General features: G+C 38.0%; 1 long non-coding RNA gene across 2 annotated transcripts; it reads left to right on the forward strand.

The window, feature by feature from the left end:
* The first annotated feature begins 38 nt into the window (after positions 1-38).
* Positions 39-4,481, forward strand: LOC129348468 (uncharacterized). Of its 2 annotated transcripts, XR_008601000.1 has the most exons (3): positions 223-2,403; positions 2,467-2,624; positions 2,726-4,481. It is a non-coding gene; the product is annotated as an uncharacterized LOC129348468 (long non-coding RNA). The 2 variants fall into 2 exon arrangements; XR_008600999.1 differs by lacking the exon at positions 2,726-4,481 and having other exon boundaries at positions 39-2,403; positions 2,467-2,684.
* The last annotated feature ends 520 nt before the right edge of the window (positions 4,482-5,001 follow it).

Raw genomic sequence — 5,001 nt, forward strand, 5'->3', positions numbered from 1 at the left:
TTTCCCTTCAAAGGATAGTTAATAATTGCTACAGCTTCCATAGTGGTCCCATCAGAGAAAATCATATCCATATACAGATTTTTATTAATTCCAGGGCTGGTTCAGTAAAGATTATAATAATAACTACATCAGATAATTCTTGGTCGCAGTTGGAATTTTGCAGACTGAGAGATGGTTGAGAAGGTTTGCAGTTCTTGTTTTAGCAAAATATCTTATAATAGAAGATCTTATTGTCATTGTACATGAAATTATCTGCAAACCAGCAAAGTGCATCAGTCTGAGGTATCTAAAAATAAATAAGTAAAGAAAAATGCTTCTAAAGCCAATAATAAACAGAATATTTTGAGGGAATATTCTAAAAAGGAAAGAAAAGCTCCATTCTCACTCCTCTCAGGATAAACTGTCATTAAAATTGACTTTAAATTTAGCTTCAACATGAGATAAAAACATTTACTTTCATTACTGATGTCAAGTTTTAATAAAGTTCATGCTACTTTTATAAAATGATGAAAGTGAATAAATTGTATTTCTGTGATCTGTGTTTGATTTCTGTCTTTTCTCCTGTCATCCAGATGTTCAGAGGGAGATGATGCCACATCTGGTCCAGCCGATGGAAGGTCTTGAAGTTCTCTGACTGGCCTCGACTGAAGATGGTCGTCTCACTGGATTTAAGGTTCAGATGCTCAGTAACAAACTCCACCAATGAGCCAACAGGGAAGCTTTAGGTTTATTAAATGTTGCTATGAAGGTATCGCTGTTTTTCTTTGTGAATGCAATGTGCTCCAACTGAAACTTGAATTAGAACTTAGAAGTAAATCCTTCCATCTGAAAGGATTTAGTTGCATTAATAACCTCATAACATTCTAATTTTTATTCCCGTCTTGGTTGAAAATAGAATCTCTGTATTGATTCAGGTAAAAACTGAACTTCACAGCATGTTGAAGCAAAACAACCAGATGAAAACTGTGATGGTGTTGGATTGTCAGACCGTAATGTTGCAGCTCAAAGCAGCTTTTCTATCTCAGTTCATTCTGACATTCAGCTATGAATCAACACAGCAGATGGTGATCCATGCTGTGGAAGTCTCACATCTCCTGATTTAATGGAGCTGCTTTGCACTTTTTACACTGTTTATTCACCAACACTTTATTTAATAAAAGTCCCATCTAGTTTTTATGAGGAATGTGATGTTTTAATTTCTCTGTGAATAACTGCAGTCTAATGCAACAGCTGGAGTTGTAACATCTGTCCTGATATTGATCATGAAGTATTGATCAGAATACTTATGGTCAGCAGTCATCCCTGAAGTTTTACATTAAAATCTTTACTTGTGTTGTGAACTTTGGTAAGAAGCAGAAACGTTAGCGTTGCCATGGATACATGAGTGTTAAATTCTGTCCATGTTTCCATTTTGGGAAATTCAGTCCAGTTCCAGAATGTGGAGGAATTTAGTCTCAATCACAGACAACAAATATTATCTGAAAGTCGGGTTATTGTTGTTTATCAGCACAATACAAAAAGATTAATGTTAGAAATATTCCAGTTAAGACTCTAGAATATCATGATTTATGTAAATTTACCTCAATAATATGAATGTTCAGGTTAAGATTGTACAGTGATATTTATTATGTAAGTTTAGCTGATTAAAGTTTATGACTCTGCACTAAAATATTATTTAAATTGACATCATTATTATAATATTTAGGGTCAGACCCTACAGTATTGAGATTAAGAAATCAAATATTCTATAAAATGTAAATACACTGAACTCATTTGGATATATTTAAGTGAGACTCTACAATATTATTTGACACAAATCTATCTAAATCAAAATTTTAATAATTTTCACGCCAAACATTTACTGGACTGATTTAAACATTAAAATCACTCCTTTCTAATCCTCTGCTGTACGTTCAAACCTGAGGCCTTAAATAGAAACACACAAGTATCTGATTGAAGGAACTTCTGCAGAGTCCTGGTTCCAGAACATGATGATAGAATTATAGACAAACTTTAACAAAAGCTGCCTGAGAGTTTACAGGTTTTTATGTTAGATTTCTTCAGTAATTTAATGAGCGTTATCAGCAAAAATCAAGTGTTCATTTGATGAACTTCATTTCCTAAAACATCCAGAATTGGAGCTCATATCTTTGGCAGCTGTAAAGTTTCTGCTCCTTCAAAGTTCACAACACAATGAATGAATTCCTAAAACACTCTCAATGCTGGAGAGCGTTTGTGATGCTGAAGCAGTGACCAGTTTTTCTGTTTCTTCTCTGGAGATGCACAATGAGGGACGTCTGCAGAGACTGAGAAAGAGTCTCACCACATCCTGACATGAGGAAAAAGACTTTATTGAAGACTACAATGAGAAAAACTATCAGACAGCAGACGGCTGCATTCAAGGTGAGCTCTGAACATTTGATCTGGAACAGGAATTCAATAACGGCAGCATGAGCTTCATTTCAGTCTGTAGCTGCTGAATTCATGGATGAATCATCTGGCACTAGAGAGGAAGACCATCAAACATCCACGTCAGCTGATGGAGGTCCAAGAGTCTCACCCAACAACCAACCTACAGAGTGAAGACCTCAAATCTGATTGGACGGCCTCCTATTCAGCCACATGTGTGAACAAATGCCTCTAAGTTGATTTGTTTTCTAAAATAAATCTAGTTTGAGTCCTAATCTATGCCTGTGTGTTTGCTTCTTTACACCGCTGTTAACAGTTTAGGCTGTTAGATTGTTCCAGATAAGACAAGTACAAGATTCTTCAGAGCCGTTCTACCACGAGCCTGACAGGAAGAACTCCAACAGCTACTGAATGTTCCTGTGGTCCCCTCAAGGCTACAGGAGGAGTCCTACGAGGACGAGCCGGTCCACCTGATGGAGGCCAGTCGCTGCAGGTTCAAAGCCAACACCGACTACGTGGACTTCTACTGGACCACACGGAGGCCTTCAAACCAGACCAACAAGTTCAGCGACTCCCCGACTCGTGGGTCTGAGGACGCCACCGAGCCTCGGTCCAGCCGGCCTCCTGTCTGTGGGTGTTTGAGTGCTGAGAGGTTTGTGGATGTATGTGAACGTGTCTGTGTTGAAACAGCAGCTTTTGACTCACTAACGCCAGGAAAAACCAAGAGCTCCTTTATTTGTGACTTCCACTAAAAAAACTGATGAAAATAAGTTTGCCAGGGTTCTGACTGATGACAGATTATTAAATAATGAAAATAATCATTTAAATATTCCTTTAAACAATCCTTTTAGGTCTACATTTCCTTTACACTGACTTCTTGGTATATGTACAAGTATTTTGGGTGGAATATACCATTAAGCCTAATGTTCAAGGATTTTTCTGGGAATATACCATTAAACCAACCTTTTAGGTAAATGTTCCAGGATGTTGGGTAGAATATACCATCAGATAAACCTTTTAGGTCTAAATTAGAAGATTTTAGAGTAGAATATTACTCCAAACCATCCTTTAGGTCTACATTTAAGGTGGAATACTCCTTTACACCAAGATTTTTTGGTCTAGGATTTTGGATGGAATACTCAGTTAAACCAACATTTTAGGTGCATGTCCAAGGATTTTTGGTGGAATGTTCCTTTAAGGTCGATGTGTGAGGACCTTGTAGGTGGAATACTTCCTGAAACCAACCTTTTAGGTCAACATTCAAAGATTTAAGGTGGAATATTCCTTTAAACCAACCTAAATTTCATGTTTTGATTAAGTGTTTTATCAAGTGAGAAACCTCAATCCAGACTCCTCATAATGACGTTTGAGATTTATGCTGCTGTTATTTGTTTAGTCCAGACTAAATGACAGAAATCCACAACTGTAATTTTATTTCAGGACTCGGTTATTAAATGCCAAAACAATCCATGTGACTCTAAAAACTCAACAGCTGTACAAACTCTAAGATTAAACTCTCCACAAGGATCCAAAATAAGTTGGACTTCTACATGAGAGCTTTAATTATTCTTCATCTACTTCCTGAAAAGTTTGGTCAATAAAAGACAAAAACTAGTATTTTCAGCTGAACTAAAGACAGACTTTGTGATTTTTCTGCTCACATGTTGTGTTGTTGTAAACTTACTCTTTCAAATAAATAGCCGCCTAACCCCCTGGAAACCAGCGTTTGTCCTGTTTTTGTGTTGCTTCCTCAGCGACCCTAGACAGCCGGGTCGTAATGTTTTTTGAGCAACACACCATACTATGACGTTTTTACAATGATGGTTCTACTATGGAACCAGTTTGACATGTTCAGGCGTTCTTTGTGTGAAAACTCAGAGATTTCAGGTATCAGAAGGTGGTTTTCAACTTTCTTTGTTAACTTTCTGCTTCAACTTTAAACTAAATTTCCTTCACTAACCCAGCCCTCTGGACTTCCAGTAAGCTGTGTTCCTATTGGCTGTCCAGGTGGCTGCTTGGTGTTATCAGGAACACCTGAGCAGCTCAGTGTCTTCCTGCTTTATTTGGCAACAGTCAAACATTTCCTCTGCTTTCTCTCACCACTGAACTGGGTTTGGCTCCATTGCTTTAGTTTGTTCTTTAGGTGTTGGCTTGCAGCTTCCAGCAGTAAAATCGTCTTTAATGTGTCTCTTGGTGTGTTTTAGGGCTTTGTACTGGATAGTTGTCTTGGTAAATGTGGTTCTTTAGACACAGTTAGCACATGGTACTAATGTGTGCAGTGATTAGTGGATTTGGTGCAGCTGAGTTGTGTCTTTATCTTGGCTGTAGTGAGTCTTTAGAGGTTTTTGGTCAGACACATTCTGTATTCTTGTTTGTGAACCAGCGTTGGTTGTCCAGAAGGTAAGAGTTCCTGTCCTGATTCTCTGTTCTCAGAGGTTCTCTGGTAGGCTGCAGGAGACTTTAGTGTTTGGGTTGTGCTAGTTTGCTTTTTGTACGGTTTCATTTGGATGACTATCTTGAGGCCCCTCCATGTGGTTTAGTGAGGTTTTCTGGAACAGTTCTACAAAGCAACCTGCAGCAGAAGAGACTTTG

Source organism: Amphiprion ocellaris, unplaced genomic scaffold (genome assembly GCF_022539595.1).
Source record: "Amphiprion ocellaris isolate individual 3 ecotype Okinawa unplaced genomic scaffold, ASM2253959v1 Aocel_unscaffolded25, whole genome shotgun sequence".
Lineage (NCBI taxonomy): Eukaryota > Metazoa > Chordata > Actinopteri > Pomacentridae > Amphiprion > Amphiprion ocellaris.